This window comes from Anneissia japonica, unplaced genomic scaffold (assembly GCF_011630105.1).
Source record: "Anneissia japonica isolate Jap-2015-1 unplaced genomic scaffold, ASM1163010v1 scaffold288275_len480233_cov166, whole genome shotgun sequence".
NCBI lineage: Eukaryota > Metazoa > Echinodermata > Crinoidea > Comatulida > Comatulidae > Anneissia > Anneissia japonica.
In genome coordinates this window covers 134818-152530 of record NW_022738306.1, presented here as the reverse complement: position 1 = coordinate 152530, position 17713 = coordinate 134818, and the positions used below count along the sequence as shown (strand labels likewise).

The 17713-nt window shown below is 33.7% G+C and overlaps 2 long non-coding RNA genes across 2 annotated transcripts in view; one reads left to right on the top strand and one right to left on the bottom strand.

Annotated features, from left to right (window-relative positions):
* Positions 1-8508, bottom strand: part of LOC117117523 — a 19193-nt gene extending 10685 nt beyond the window's left edge. Inside the window, exon 1 of the long non-coding RNA XR_004446915.1 lies at positions 8379-8508. This is a non-coding gene — a long non-coding RNA (uncharacterized LOC117117523). The remainder of the gene's footprint in view (positions 1-8378) is intronic.
* LOC117117522 lies at positions 2106-8963 on the top strand. Its single transcript, XR_004446914.1, has 3 exons — positions 2106-2474; positions 8512-8576; positions 8844-8963. It is a non-coding gene; the product is annotated as an uncharacterized LOC117117522 (long non-coding RNA).
* Positions 8964-17713: the final 8750 nt, after the last annotated feature.

The window sequence follows — 17713 nt, the reverse complement described above, 5'->3', positions numbered from 1 at the left end:
ATAAAAATATAGATGTGTATAAGAGACAGATATATAATTTTTTATATAATATATAATTTTTTATATAATATATAAAAATTATATATTATATAATATTTTATATAATATATAATTTTTTATATAATATATAATATTTTATATATAAAACATTATATATTATATAAAATATTATATATTATATAAAATATTATATATTATATAAAATAATATATAAATATATAACGTAAAAAGCCATGTTATTTTTGCTAAATAATAAGTTAACAGATGGCGCCTCATACTCAGCTGATACAGAGCTACATGGTAATTTGAAGTGACAACTCAGCTGATACAGCCACTTCAGGCCCGTAATTTTTGTGGAGGTACATTTTTCTGGGGGGAGTCTAGGATGTGATAATTAGGAATGATTTTAGTGAAATAATAGGTTTTAAAAAGTGGACTTTCTTAAATTTAGGGGTCCAGGGGCCTGGAGAGGGGGTTTGGGGGAAAACCTCAGGAAGCTTCCACAAAGTAGCATTTTGAGGTCCTTTTATGTACTGTAATTGATTTCTCAAACCAATTCTGTGAATATTCTATTTCAATTTTCATTACTTTGAGTTTTTAGGGACCTGAAGAAGTCCTGTACCATTTGATCAGTAGGTCTAAGATAACATTGTGCATATTGATTGGTAGGTAGTTGCCCAATAATGAGGTGGTGCTACATGGTACCTTGAAGTGAACACTCAGTTGGTACAACCGTTATCGTTAGAAGAGCTGGCAACTACAAAATACAATGCATATTATAGCATTTAGTTTTAATTAGAAACAATTTTTGGAAATAATATACAAAAATGGGGGACCTTTTTGGGATTTAGGAGGGGGTGCATCTGAATCCTCTGCACCCCCTGTCTACAGGTCTGTAATTGGTAGGTAGTTGCCCAATAATGAAGCGGTGCCACATGGTACCTTGGGTGAACACTTAGCTGGTACAACCATTTCATAGGTAGTGGCTCAGTGTATCATGAAACGGTGCTATGGTAACTTGACGTGACAACACTCGGCTGATGCATCCACTTAATAGGTAGTTAATGCTCAGTGACGCAGTGCTACATGGTACCTTGACGTGGCAGCACTCAGCCGATGCAACCATTTGGTAGTTGGTTAATGCTCAGTAATGAAGCAGTATAGTGCTACATGGTAACTTGACGTGGCAACACTTAGCCGATACAAACATTTGGTAGGTAGCTAATGCTCAGTAATGCAGCAGTGCTACTTGACGTGGCTACACTCAGCTGATGCAACCAATGAAGCGGTGCTACATTGTACCTTGATGTGGCAACACTCGGCCGACGCAACCACTTGATAAGTAGTTAATGCTCAGGAATGAAGCAGTGCTACATGGTACTGTAGCAGTACTACCATCTGTAAATTTGTATATAGGATCTGTGTGTAAATAATACCTTGCATTTTTAACTAATATCCCAACTTCATGGGTTAGGCTATGTTCACACACACGGCGTAAGGCTGGCTTAAGCATGGCGTAGCGTACGCCTTTGTGTGTGAACTAGGCAGTGGCGTTGTTAAAGCCACTCACTACGCCACGTCCTTGGCGTTATTAACGCTACCTGCAGACCCCAGATTAGCTAACGCCACTAAGCTAACGCCAGTGATGCTTGAATGATTTGACCTCATTTCAAGAGATTGACCAATCACGATTGCAATATATTAGCTACTTTGGTCTCTTTTCTGTGCTCTCTATAAATGAAATGGTGAAAGGGTTCCTTTTCTATTGCATTTTACTCAGTTATAAATGTATATGATTTATTGATTGTGTTTTGTAAGATATTTTAACCATTTAGACTGTCTATTAAAACATGCAACATCAACAATGCTAGCTGAAAAATCAAAAGTAAAATTGTTCATTTTAAATACAATAATCATATAAGTTCACTTCGAACAATTCACAGATTTAAAAGCTTTAATGATGCACTGTTAATTTTACTACTGTTAACACGTACATTATTTAAAACTGAAAACTATTCCACATAGGCCTATATTACTGCTAGTTTAACGAACGCCGTTTGTGTGAACACTTTGGAATTTTAATCCGTGGATTAGCTTACGCCTGGCGTAAGCCACGCCAGTCTTACGCCGTGTGTGTGAACATAGCCTTATACACCAAGCTTAGGAAGGTCATTTACCTTAAGGTCATTTGCCTTAATTCAAGTGACCACACATCATTTGGGAATGTTGATGAGTTTCCCAGGTACTAGACAAGGACAGGCAATTAATAATCCTTATTGGTCAGATGGTATGAAAGGTGATGCTATATCACATACATTTGTACTTTTACAGACACTCCTCAGTTTGTCCTCCCTGAGTACTCATTACTTTCGCTTTCTATCAATTTGTATATATCATCAACTTGTTTCTCAAGTAAATACGCTTTTCACTTGGAATACCTTGACATGGCAATACTCAGCTGATACAACCACTTGGTAGGTATTTGCTCAATATGAATCAGTGCTTCATGGTACCATGATGTGGCAATGTAATACTGTATTAAATTTATTTAAATAGAATTAGCTATTAAGGCCACATCAAATTAATTGCCAGTTTCACATCTCTACCCTCATCACATTTGGAAATAATTTAAAAATTTGCCAATTTGCTATTTAAAAAAAAGTCATTTTCCATGGGGAAAAAATTATCTGAAAAATTGTTTTCAAATCCTAATCAGAGGTGGAAAATTCAATCAAATTATACATTACAGAGACCCGTTTTTACTTTTAATTTAATAACTTTTAATGAATAAAACTTGTTATTTACCAGCCTGTACCACTATAGTATACAGTAGTATACAAGTACAGGTATATGACAGGCAGTTCTGGGGCAAGAGACAAATATAAATTTTTAATTTCCTAATTTGTGGGGTCAGTTCAAATTCAAGGCTGGGTAATTTCCTTTGAAAGGAAATTAAGTAGCCCTATTAAAATTAATTGGAATGTTTTTAAATAACTTGAGGAAAAAGGGGATGTTAGTTTTTTTCACAACTTTTGTCTACTTTCTGACCTAAAGTCAGAAAACTCATTTCAATTTTCATACTAATTTCCGAAAGTCTCTTTATGAGACTATAAAGTAGTCTTAAGTGATGAGAAAACTTATGAAAATTTAGATTACAGTTATGCATTTCTGCAAGCTTGCTCAAATACGTGGAACTGTTTATATGCCTGAATGTACATAGCCAAAATTAATATCTTTCAGCTGTTGTTTTCATTTTGGGTAAGCCATGTAATTTTTCCAGGCTGTTTTGGCCCTTCCACGTCAACCAAACAGCCTAGGTAACTCCCTGGCCCCAGCCTGAGTTGCTCACCCTGCTCGTAAACTTTAGAGTGGCCCACCCTATGCTTAAACCATGCTACCCACCTTTGATCAAAGTTGGTGCTTATTCTTGCAAAACAATAATAAGGTCTTGGAGACATATGGGGAAATAAGCGTTTTTATTAAGAGGGAGCTATTGGATATAGCAGTAGATAACATTAATTTACATACTGAAGGAGATAGCTTAATTTAGGATGGGCAACATGCTTATAATATCCTGTTTTTTCATAGTTGAGTGACTCAATATCATCGTTCATTAATATTTGGCAACAAACCTAGATTGGAGGGTTATCTTTCTACAGGGCTGTGTTTTTTCAGGGCATCCAGTATTCAAGTATACAGTATTTTTAATAGTGGAAAATACCAGATTTAATGAATCTGCTAATATATCTAGTTTTCTGTTCATAATTTTTGTCATTACAGTAGTAACATACAGGCAATGAAGTTCATTCATATCTTGCATGGAAAAACTGTAAAACAGTGTTCCGCAAACTGTGGGTCGCTGAAATATTTTGGTGGGTCACAAGACCTTAACAGAAATCACAATTTTAGCTAGGTCAGAAACCATATCAGCAGTTAGATACCTTGAAATACGGTTAATTTTGTGGTATATTTTGTTGAAAAGTCATCTCGCAACTAAGACCATTACTAAACTTGATGAAATGTCTTATCTGAGTGCGCATACCTTTATTCCAAGTTTTCCGCTCTGATGATGGGATGATATGAGTCAATGAAGCCATTTCAATTAAAAAGGCATTTGAAATCAAAACATCTAGCCCTCTAACACAAACATTCGTCGTCTTTCTTTGAGAAAAAGCGTGATGAATTGCATAGCAGTAAAAGTATTTTGGAAAGCACGAATTCAGATAAGCCACTTACTAAAGGCTAGTTTCCTTGTGGCGGAACAAATTGCCAAAGCTAAAAGCATCACTATTGGAAAAGAGCTTACATGTGCTAAGCTGGTTAATCTATAAATCTCAAATCCCAACCCTGAAACCAGACTTAGAAATACCAGGATGGTGGCGGTTGATAGTTCTACATATATATGCCTATTATCAAATTTTAATTAGCAGATAAAAAGAACAAAAAAACAAATTAGTATATGTATTATTGTTCTTTTGAAGATGAAGTTTATCTTGATTTTGATATAGCGCAACATGTTGAAGATTAACAACTGTTCCAAGTTAATGGTCTGTTTTGCTATCATTCTTGGTTTGATCGTATTACATTTTGTTCATTCACATCATTCTCCGCCTACCAATCCACCTTGCTTTTCTAATTGATATAGTACTCCTCTACTTGGATGAGAAAGTGGGCGTGATAAAATACCATCTTTGATCACGCCACCACCGCAACCACGTGTTCATTTCACTTTTTTCACTTTTTTACAAAAGTTACTACAACAAACAACTTTTTTTTTCTGATTTTACATATTTTTTTAACAACATGAAAATGAATGTCAGACAATATAGGGATCTATATTACAAATAATAGGTATTATAAGTAAACTTGAGATACTGTAAACATTCTTGGTGGCGCCAGTGCAGAACAAGAAATCAGAAATTCCCTGATGAGTAACTAAGGTCCAATTATATTGGTGAGAGGTACAAATTTTTTGATCAAGGGTACAAGTTCTCAGATGAGGGCTCCAAGTTCTCTGATGATTGGTTCAAATTCTCTGAGGAAGGTCCAATTTCTGTGATGAGAGGTCCAAGTCGTCTGATGGAATGTCCAAGTTCTGTGATGAGAGGTCTAAGTTGTCTGATGATTGGTGCAAATTCTCTGATGAGAAGTCTGATTTCTCTGATTATGACTGGTCCAAGTTCTCTGATGAGTGGTCTAAAGGCTAGTTTCCTTGTGGCGGAACAAATTGCCAAAGCTAAAAGCATCACTATTGGAAAAGAGCTTACATGTGCTAAGCTGGTTAATCTATAAATCTCAAATCCCAACCCTGAAACCAGACTTAGAAATACCAGGATGGTGGCGGTTGATAGTTCTACATATATATGCCTATTATAAAGTTTTAATTAGCAGATAAAAAGAACAAAAGCACAAATTAGTATGTATTATTGTTCTTTTGAAGATGAAGTTTATCTTGATTTTGATATAGCGCAACATGTTGAAGATTAACAACTGTTCCAAGTTAATGGTCTGTTTTGCTATCATTCTTGGTTTGATCGTATTACATTTTGTTCATTCACATCATTCTCCGCCTACCAATCCACCTTGCTTTTCTAATTGATATAGTACTCCTCTACTTGGATGAGAAAGTGGGCGTGATAAAATACCATCTTTGATCACGCCACCACCGCAACCACGTGTTCATTTCACCGACAAGAATCAATATGTTGGAATATTAAAATCATACATTGTACAAGCACAATCATGCAATGAACGATGGTATGACAGAATATTTTATTATAATTAATTACAATTTAATGAGACACAATTTAGCTGCAAAACAATTATAGTAAAATGCACTGAAATGAAACACATGGTAAGCACAGTATAGCGCTCTCCGACTTGTGCGTGACAGATGTCAGTGGGTCGAGCTATGGTCTGAATTTCTTAACTGGGTCGTCAGTCTAAAAAGTTTGCGGAATGCTTGCTGCTCTAAAACATTGAATGAAGACAATCAATTCCTCATTGAATGGATTACAAAATTTACAACAAACAACTTTTTTTTTCTGATTTTACATATTTTTTAACAACATGAAAATGAATGTCACAATATATAACAAAGAATAGGTATTATAAGTAATCTTGAGATACTGTAAACATTCTTGGTGGTGCCAGTGCAGAACAAGAAATTCCCTGATGAGTAATTAAGGTCCAATTTTATTGGTGAGGGGTACAAATTTTTTGATCAAGGGTACAAGTTCTCAGATGAGGGTTCAAAGTTCTCTGATGATTGGTTCAAGTTCTCTGATGGAAGGTCCAATTTCTGTGATGAGAGGTCCAAGTTGTCAGATGATTGGTCCAAGTTCTCTGATGAGTGGTCCAAGTTCTTTGATGAGTGGTTCAAGTTCTCTGATGAGGGGTCCAAGTTCTCAAATGATGAGTTCATTTTAATGGTTCAAAAATGAAACTCAGCCCTATTGTGTTTGGAGCAAATTTTAATAGTTATTAGGAATAGTGCACACAGACTGTAATATGCTTTTTTTAAAGCAGTTTTTCGGATCAAATGGCTTTTTTTCCTGATGTCGGGATCCAGTGTGCTCTGATGGGGACCTGTGGCCCTCTGGTCCTCATGGCATTGCCATTTTAGTGGGTGCTTTTTAGATACTGAATTAATTAGTCATTTATATGTCATGTGGTGTCCAGTCCCCATTCACTCACCTATACACATCCATTGATTCTTGTCAGTCTCTATTCATCGTCTATTTGAATGACGAGTAGGTCATCTAATGGACAGATATTTACCATCAATATTTGATGCTTTGACTAATGAATAGTTTATTAGTCTGTCAAGTATAATTTGCACCTGGGTTTTGAGCAGTCATTTTTACCACAAGCATATATCACCACAGTCAGTATTCATCAATCATCAAGAGGCCTACTGATTACACAGGCACCTGAATTATTAGGAGTGTTTTGTAAAAGGATTAAGAATTTTGTTTATAAGCACAATTTACTCAAAGTAAATTCATATAATTTAATATGCTATTAAGCTCTCACACATCACCCCCTGTTGTCTGAGAGCTTCAATGGCTTCCCATTGATTCACATATGAAGTTCAAGATGTTGCTTCATACATTCATGCAATACTCTTTAACACGTTTGCTGAAACAAGAGTTCACTTCCAAAACAGGTTTCACTGTGGGCGCTATGGACGCGAGTTCATGTCCATTCTTGTCTAGACACCCAAAATTGTATTGCACATGAACTTGCTGGGAGTAGTCGCCAGAACGCGAACTCTCGCCCTGGAGGTTCAAGAAAGAACCTGGAAGCATTTAATCTAAAAATAAATACTGTATGTTTGTTTGTGTTTCATTACAGTTGATTTTTATTCCCATCCCATATGCCTTGGCATATGAATTGAAACTAGGAAAAACTTTGGCTGCTTAGGCCCCTACATTTGTCAACTAACTCACATTTATGTTCCTCATGGACACACCTTCATATTATCTGATTTTTGCTTCCAACTGCATATTTGTTTAAATAATCAGACTAATAGCGATAATAAAAAATTCTTACTAATATGATTGTTGTCATCTTGTAAACCATTCAAAAGGCTCTGTAGCTGTATTGCACTTATTTGTCTCAGTTTACTAGAAAATGCATGATTAATGACACATCTGTTTTTCCCCCTCTCCCTTTTTTTATTATGAATATATGTGGCAAAGACAAGCCCAACCAGTCACTGGTCGCAAAAACCGATTTTTAGTTATTAGTACAAGGAGTTCAAGGTGTTCTTCAGGCCTATCCGTTCATCGATCTATAAGAAAGACTACGTATCCAACTATCGTACTCGATATTGTTGGAATATAGGCCTAATAATATATTGACTTTATCTTTGATTTTCTTCTATGGTATAGGCCTAATAATGAGATAAAATCACCTAACCTTTTTTTTAAGAGGGGTAAAACCTTGAATTTTGAAGAAATTAAAGGTCGTTAAAAGACACCTCAAAAGTCGGGAAAGCTCATTTCCGGCCATCTAGGAATCAAACCCCCTTTTTCTGGTTTTTGGGAAAAATTTAGAACCCCCTCTTTCAAATCTTGGATCTGCCTCTGTACAACTGTTTAAATAACAATATGTGAGAAATAGCCTTCCAAGTTTATGATTTCAGGCATTTCTTGGGCAGAAACCATCACCAAATAGTTAAAGATTGTTGTTTTTACATTGAAAATGGGGAAAATAATAGTATAGCATGATACATAGATAAAGGTTAGCTTAGTGCAATAAAATAGATTTCAAAATTTTGACATTCCAGAATATTTTGGACATTACTGTATCTCTGAAACAGGATTTGCGACGACTGACTGGTTTGGCTTGTCTTTGCCACTGTATGTACTTACCTAAGCCTAATATATTTCCATTCAATTTCTTCAAAATGTTTTAGCAGTATTGTACTTTTTTTTTTATCACTATTGCCAGTTTTCAACCAATATAGATATAATAATATACCAAATTCTGCCTGAATTCTTGCAGGTATTGGATGTAAAAAATGCTGTCATTTTCTGCAGTGATTCAACCAAGGGCTTTGAGATTAAAAGGTAAGCACTGTATTAGTGAAACCACTCTATAATGCAATTTTCAAATATAATTCAAAATTCATATCTTTATTCATGCATCTATAGCAATATTATGAAATTGTCATTTTCTGATGGTAATTATAATATTAATGGGAGTGTAATATCATACCAATTTTGTTTTCTTTATCTCTGGGGATGAGTTTGTATATATAATATTTGTTAACGTACTGTATATCATAATACATATTTCAGATCATGTTTATTGTAGGCAGTGTTTTCTTGTTTTAGTGCCTGTAGATTTCTCTAACAGCATGTAAAATCAACAGTCTCCTTCTTCGAATTTGTTCCAATATCTTTCTACGTACTGTTATAATGCTATTGGTGCCGGGGAACGATTTACTACAAAAATACCTTTGAAAAATTTCTAAAGTGATTGATACTGTACAGTCTGTTTGAAACTTTTTGTTTAATTAAACTATCTTTAAATTCAGCTGAATGAAGCAAAACATATTTGTTAAAATCTGTTGTCAGTTCTTTGAAGAAAATAAGTACTCATACAACTATTGTTCAGAGGTATGTTTGCCTTAGTGTAGTAAATGTTTTCAAATGCCTCACGGATATATTTCAGATGCCTCATTGCATGCAGGGTGATATTGTTCTATTATTGTCACCCAATTTATGTCCAATTTCTATGCATGTCAAATCTTCATTACTGCTTAGATGGTAATGACAATGAAGATGAGGGTGACAGTGGTGATTGAGCAATGCAATGAGCAACTTACTAAACATACTTTGTGTTAAACCACTCTATAAGGGCCTGTTTCTACTGGGAAGAAAAAATTGATTAAGAACCGCTTTTTCAAAAAATTGCTTTTTTTCTCGCAGTAGAAACGGGACCAGTTCGAAAGAAGTGATTAAAAAATATTGATTAAATAAAACAAAATGGTGACGTAATTTCCGCCATGAAAACCGATTTTTGTAAAAGCAAAAATGCAGTTGCAACGTGGGCAGGCTGTCTGGCACTCTTTAAAAAAGCGGTAAAAAATCTATTATTTTGTGTTTATCAATAGAAACACACCCTATAATACAATTTTCTAATTATGAATATTTTTAAATATATTTCATTTTTTTTTGTTTATTGCATATGACAATATTATGAGAATATCATGTTCTAATCGAAATAAAAACTTTATATTAGGGAGTGGAGCTGAATAGCTTGGTGGTTAAGATGCTTGCCTTCCAACCTCAGGGTCCTGTGACTTTACCTGTGACTGTAAAAGCTTCATGTTATTTCATTTACTTAGAGGGCCTCCTGAATATCAGTTGACATTCCAGGATAGGTTGGAATGTCACCCTCTGTAAAAATGGTTAAAAAAATATAAAGATTGTGTAATCGTGATGCAATTCTACACTAGGGATATGATGATTTAATTTGTACTATAATCAATATGTTTTATATTTGACTCAATATATAAACCTAATCAAAACACACTTACTGGGCACTATTAAGCAACCAATATTATTACTACTAGTCATAATCAGTTTAAAAACAATAAAAACTGTCAATCTGTAATATCCCTGCATGCATCACAAACAGATGTGATATTCAACAGGTGTGCCCAGGTGTTAGTCAATAGTGTCACCTGCATTGATCTTGTATATCCTACAGGATGTTGGTTTGTCCTAGGGTGTGAGAAGCAGTCTGTTTTTAATCGCATTTTTACAATCAGCTTTTGACATCATCACTACAATTCATTCCTATATCGTGCAAGCATCATATCCTATGTCATGTTGCCAAGTTTATGAGGATAAGCGTAACTCGAAGAGGACGTGAGAAAATATTGGACATTTGTAGCCCTACGCGGTACTTCAAGGCCTCTGTTTGTCAATCTATCAAAACTGTTTCTGATGTAATAAGGGCTTTTGTTGTTCAGACACATTTTGTTTGAACATAGGTCATCCAGTTTTCCATATGAGTTGATAAATAATTGATTATTGAACAATCAATGAACGTGATAATTCCAAAATTCATCATGTAATTGCCTTATTTGGTAATTTTATTTTTATCTAAAGCCAAACAATGTAATGTAGTTCCTCCTTCCATAAGACTACCAGCAGCTACTCTTAACTTTTCTTCCAATTTACATATTTTCATGCAATGTATCTTAAATAACTTCTGATTTCATTCATTGTCATTCCCGAAACTTAGAAATACTGGGTTGGTGTACCCGGCAAGGGATACAGTAGTTTCGCTGGTAGTTACGATGCTGTGTTTTTCTTGTTTTTTTTAATTCATTTTGTTTTCAATAAATTTGTTTCTTCTTATTATGCATGGCCTTGATGAAAAACACCCATGGGTGATTAAAGTGTGTCCGTGTTTAAATACAGCATATTATTATTATTGTTATTGTTATTGTTATTATTATTATTATTATTATTATGTTCTGTATGCATTTTATTTATTCTTTCTTTATACTGTAGGCACTTTCAGTACTATTGCACTGATTTTCCAAAGTGGTATACAGTTTAAACATAAAAATATATACAATATAGAATTGAGTAACGATTGTCCATGAACCAGTTGTTTACACTGGGCCTACCATAGCCCTATCCAAGAATACTTGTTCCACGACTAGGACCATAGGCGAATGTGCTAATGTGAATGTGCAACCTCTGATATTATGGCTGTATGGCCGCCCCTACCTTAACTGTTAGCCATTCAACTGAACATGTTGTGTCTACTGTAATATAATAAAATACAGGTTGGCCTAATTAAAATCAGATTTTATCTATTTAAAGTGGGTTTTTATTAAAGCACTATGCATTAATATTCAATTTATTAATGACATGTCATTAGAACAATGATGAAAAATAAAATACTCAAATATGTTGACATGGAACAATTAGGCTTGATGGAATTACAAATTTAGTAAAAAAACAAAACCAATTATGAATAATCAGAAAAAAAAATAAATGAAAATTATGAAAAGTAAAATGAATCGCTGCACAGGCAAATTGGATTTCTTTTGTCACCTGGTTGTTAAGGTTTTCCAAAATTGTTACAATTTTATTAGATTTGTGGTGATAAATACAAAAAAAAATACAAGTTTATATTATTGCTACAGTGTAGTCTGAGTGTTTAACAAATCATTTGAATGCACTGCTACCGAGAAACATCCTGAAACAAGTGCAACATGGTAGCAACTTTGACAAATATTGATTATAGTTCAATACAGGATTCATCATTTTAAGGTCATTGTCAGGTTGAACAAATACAATTTTTCCCTCCTACACAATTTCACACTGATGTGTTCGGTAGGCTGCCGTTCATGCTTTGTGTGTCATAATTTGTTCCCAATGTGCTCGGTTGGGATTACTATTGTTTGTTGTATGCTGATGTGCATTTGTTGAGTAGCGGGTATAGTTATTGAAATCAATTTCTTTTGTTTGATTGTTTGGAAAGGTACATATCTTTTATGTCAACGTAATCGTGCTGTACATCTCTCGGCATTACACATTCAACTCATCTCTGCATTGGACTGATATTTATCAACAATATAGTTTTGTGCTCTTTAAACCTACTAAAAACAAATGATAAAATGTGAAAAGGTTTCTGGTTTTTTTGTAGGATCCTTTCTTTGAGTTGCTTTCTTTTTAAAATTTTGTTATTCAACTACAGTTCACCATAATAAAAAAAACCTAATAAGTAGTTATTTTAAGTTTTGTGCCTATCATACACAAGTATTTATCCTCCAATTCAATAACCCGTAATCCAGACCACTTTTTCTAAGTACAATCTTCAATTTTTAACACAAAGCCTACGCTCTAACTGGAGGCAGAGCCCTGAGACCATCCCAAACTTCCAGGTCCCAAATGTGGTCTCAAATTAGAAGGGACATTGTACCTATCCAAAACATCATCATAGGCAACAAGTATTTAGAATGGCGGATTCAAGTGAAGTGGCCCAGCTAGCCAACCGTTCCCCCCCCCCCCCAAAAAAAAATTCTTTAAAATGATTTTTTTTTTTAAATGGAGGAAGAAAGAAAATTACATTCATATTTAACTCTGAGAGTGCCATCTTCGGCCATACAGAATTGCCATAATCGTAAAATTTCTTACCTCAGCCCCATCCCGAACCATGGTGGGGCTGAGTGAGTGATTCTCCCTGGGCCTCCTCTATTATACTCGCCATTTCAAGGATGGAATGACGCTTTATAAACCAAGTTGGTTATAGAGGCCTAGGGAGTGGAGTTGTTTTTAGTTATTTTTATCCCCATCTTTTTTAGTTGTGAGAAAAAGTCCTGTTGAGACAGGAATTGAACTATGAGATTAGAAAGCAAGCATCTTAACCACTAGCTACAGGGGTGGGTCCGGAGATGTCCAAAAGGTGGGGGCCGAAAGTGGGGCCAATCGAAATAACGCCATCCTAGGGAGTCCGGGGGAATTCCCCCGCGAATATTTTGTGTTCTAGACACCCGAAAATAACCTCTGAGGCATTTTTTCTTTTTCTTTCTTCTTTTTTTTGACCTTCCAAAAAAGTCCCCCCTCCCCTTGCTATTCGACTCCACTTCTATGTAGGAGTCTTTTTAATCTTTTTCTGAAGGTTACAAAATGGCCCACTCTCCCTCATAAAAAAATTTAAAAAAAAACATTTATGTTGTCATCTCTCCAAAGCCTCCAAGCTTCCAAAATATGTAGCTTACCATAGCTCAACAACATAGCCCTAAAAAGTGACTACCAACCTTCTGAAAATTCTACCAAATCCATATCTATGCTATCTATGTCTCACTGTTAAAGTGATTTTAAGTTTACTCCAATGACATCTTTCTAAATTCTAACCAATGGCATTCTCACAATTTCAACCAATGGTATTCTGGTAAAGTGTCCACCAATCACAATCAGTTATTTTGTAGGCAAATGACCCATAATGTCAACACTGTACCAAATTTGATACCTCCTTGGCTCATTACCAAGGAAGCTGCAGTAACATTTGATTTTGTCTTTGGTATAACAGGAAGCCTATTATTTCAGATTTACAGTTTAGTTTATACACAATAACTATAAAATAAATCTACATTTAATTTCTATTAATCTACTGACTGCAAATACTGATTTTGATCAGCTATCTTGCTACCCAAGTTCTATTACTGTATATATGAATGTGTGTAATCAGACTATAGAGGGCTCACTTTATAAATTATTATGGAAAATAACACACTTATGAGATAATACATTAAAATATCTTCCAGTAAATTATTTATAGTACCAACTAATTTGTAAAATTTCACAAATTTTATTTTTAATAAGAACAGCAGAAATTTATAAGGCAATAGCAATTTAAAAATTGATTACTGTATAGGTATCTTGTATTGTAAACAATTGTGTTAAAATACTATCGTTTTTTTATGAACTAAATTTTAAGACTAGAACAGAACAAATTGGAAAAAAATGTTTAAGACTATTTCTGAGAAAACCATTTCTAGAAGGTGTTTGTTGGCGGAACCCTAGGCACAAACAGGAAGATAGGACATTACTTTCAAAATTATAATGGTTGTTTAAAAGAATGTGATTTACTATTAAAAGTTCTTTTGCTATAATTTTTTAACAGGAAGCTAAATAAGGATGGGTGTTATTTTTGTCCGTGATGTTACAAAGAGTCTAGTATTAATACTATACTTTTATTAGTCTTCTTTAAATGGTTTTTAATTTAAATTTAAAAGAAAGCAGCTGTTGACTAGCATCCATTGATCATAGAACCTGACAAATATTGATCATAACAACTTAAATGATCAATACGCAGATAGCATCTTCCTAGACAATAACTACCGGTATTGACAGTCACTGTCAAGCCTGTAATTGGTTGAAAAAGTCATGGTTGCTTTGTATTGTGACATTTAAAGTTTAGTATAGATCTCAAACACTTTATTGATTTTAAATGAGTTCGATCCATTGGACATTTAGTAGCTTTGTTGTACTTTAGCTCAATGTCAGCTTCATTAATTATTCAGAACTCAGTGTCTTCTATTGTACAAGATATAGCATACAGACTAAATATTAAAAAGTGGCTTATGCTTAACCAGCACTCTTTTCATTTTGTTATAAGTTTGTATGTGATTAGGCACAGTAGGGAATAAAAGTAAGATTACAACACCAAATCCATGTGATACCAAGTCTAAATATGAAAATGCTGTTTTAAACATGGCCACACATATTTTGTCTCAATCTAGCCATCCCCAATTTCACAAAATATATAATTTTCTTCCCTCAATTAGGAAAGCCGATATAATAAGTAATTTATTCCAACATCCATTAAATTACCTAATAGCCAAGTCTCTATATAACCCTTTCACTGATATAAATATAGTTTAATAAAGTTAAGTCCTAAATTATAAATTTATATTTAATGTATCTTTTTACTCAATTTTGAATCCTTTTTTAATTATTTTCGCTTTTAATCCTTAAGAAATGTTTTAATTATTTATTATGTAATTCAAATTATTCAATATATATTGTTTTTATATTTTTATGCATTTTTCTTTTAATTTTATTTTGTAATAAAGTGTAGTTTAAGATAATACCCTGGACCTCAGGGAAGAACAGTGTAACAATACTGACAGAGTATCCAGAATAAAGAAAGATTTCTATCTATCTATCTAAGCCGCTTGTATTAAATATTATTTATTGTCATTTTATCTAACTGTTAATTTGTCCCTTCTATCTTAAAATAACAATTTATATTTAAGCAGGGTTTTTTTTCCTCACTTCTGAAAATAATCCACTCCCAAAATCAAGATATTTTGTTCATGAAGCATCATTTCGTCATGTAATTGGCAAGTGTGCTGTTGTATGTAAAAGAAATTGAAAAAAAAAAGGAAAGAAGAGTGTTGGTTGGCCAATGAATGCAGAATTAGCATTTATATGATTAAAAAAAAACCCTGACCGACAGACCTTAATTTTAAAAACTGTATTAATACCGTATGTTATCGCGTAAAAGACAAGGGTTAAAATAGCAAAAAAAGCTACTAAATGTTAGTATGAATGATCGCAATTTTAGATGCGGGAAAATAAGATTTTGATGGACATTTAAAAGCCTATAAAATGGTATTTGGAAGATTAACCCTACATTTGGCTCCGTTTTTACCAGCTAGATACAGTATTTAAGACCAATAAGAGCAGCAAAAAGTATGAATTCATATGGCATATAGGCACATCATGACCATATGACCATTATATAGGCACATCATTACCATATATAGGCACTTCATGACCATATATAGGCACATCATAACCATACTAAAAGTGTCCAAAAATCTAATCAAACTCAGGGGTCGTCTTGTATGCGGATCGCCTTATATGCAAGAATTATACGGTAATAGCGTAAATTAGAAGTTAAAATATAGGCCTACTTAAAATGAAACATATCTGTTTTGCATCATTGAATTGATATGAGGTGTATTAATTTATTTAAGTGATATTTAAGATGTTGAGTTGACCGGATTTTAGATGAATTATAAGTAGGTAGCTATTTTTAGGTTTAGGTTTAATTAATATTCCGAGATTCTAGTAATTACATTAGTCCGGAAGATTGATGATTAAATTTCATAGTGCTATTTTGCTGTAATGCAATATTGATGTAAATAATAATCGATTATCCAAATGCGTTGATCAATTTTTATAAATAATAATTTAATCAGGATGAAATTTATTCACAAATTATAATTTATCAGAATATTTTTTTTTATCTTTAAAGATGTGATTTAATATTTTAAATATATCAGTAGTCTTTAATATTTTTATATTTTTATTTGTCTTCTTGTAATATTTAATGTTCTTTCTTTTCTTTTATTTTTTTTAGGGAGGCCTAGCCCTAGTTACTCTCCCCTTCCCAGGATCTGCCTCTGGAACCTCAGCAACGGTCTAAAAATATATATCATATGTTTGTGTTTCATATAGTTGGTGGGAATAATTTTTATTATGGTGGCTCCCTTGATGCTTGATGTATAGGATAAAGCATAGGAAAGAAAGGCTTGGCAGTCAATTTTTTTCAGTAAGCTGATAACTTATTTGATTCTTATAAATGAGCAATTCGGTCTTTTAAAGCTCAGGGCCTGCGGAACGTTTTTTAATGTGGGGGAGAGGGGCACACTATAGTAAGATGAATGGGAATGTGAATTGCGAGGGAGCCGATTATACAAATATCTGCATACTGTAGATCCGGTTCTGCCAGCCATGAAGCTGATATGAAAGATATTATTTTCTAGGACTCTCCCACCAATTAAAGACCACTTTTGTGACCGGGATTTTCATGGTCTTTTAAGCTGTGGTCTATAATATAGATAAGACTTTTGTTCATTTGGAATCCCAGAAAAGTAGTTTTTAATTAGCCTGTATTACTCTTGATGGATATTATTTTCAATAATATGTTTCCTATAGCCTATAGCCTATTATGAATGTATACACCTGCTATTTTTCCCGCTCAAGCAGTTAAAGATTATGTTACTACCGACAAAACCATCAGAAGCAGGTCATGTTCCTTCACTTGAATTACAAGTTTGTTATCTACTGGTACAGAGTTAGTGTTTCTTGACCTTCGTTAGTGTGGTATTAATATTGACGGTTATCTTCAATGTACCATGCATCTGAAAAAAAAGCTCAAATAATATCATAATTGACTCAAGGCTTTATACAATACAATCGTCAAGTGTGAACGTTTCTTCCAATTCATGTACATCTTTGATAATTAGCCGACGAACATAATTATATTCTGCATTGTTTGCACACCGTAGCATTATTGACTGAAAAACAGAATAGTCCTTTGACCAACTAATTTGTAATTACTTCAGCGTAGATACACTCTCTATGCAGGAGTAAAGAACTTAATCAATAACATTCAATATTTAAGTTACTTACTTTGTCGTTTAAATTATAGTTTATCAGCTTTCATTTGAAAATGAGAATTAGAATATATTTTTTATAAACAAAATAACAGATAATAACGTTCCTTCATTGCATCTGACCTTAAGTTAAGAAATCATGAATGTAAAGATTTTGTATCTATTACATTAGATGTACAGAAATTATTGTGAACATTCAAGCAGAAATAGCACCACCAGAGGGGGACCTATCGTTGAAAGCTGGCCCCTCCTGTTGGGGCAGTG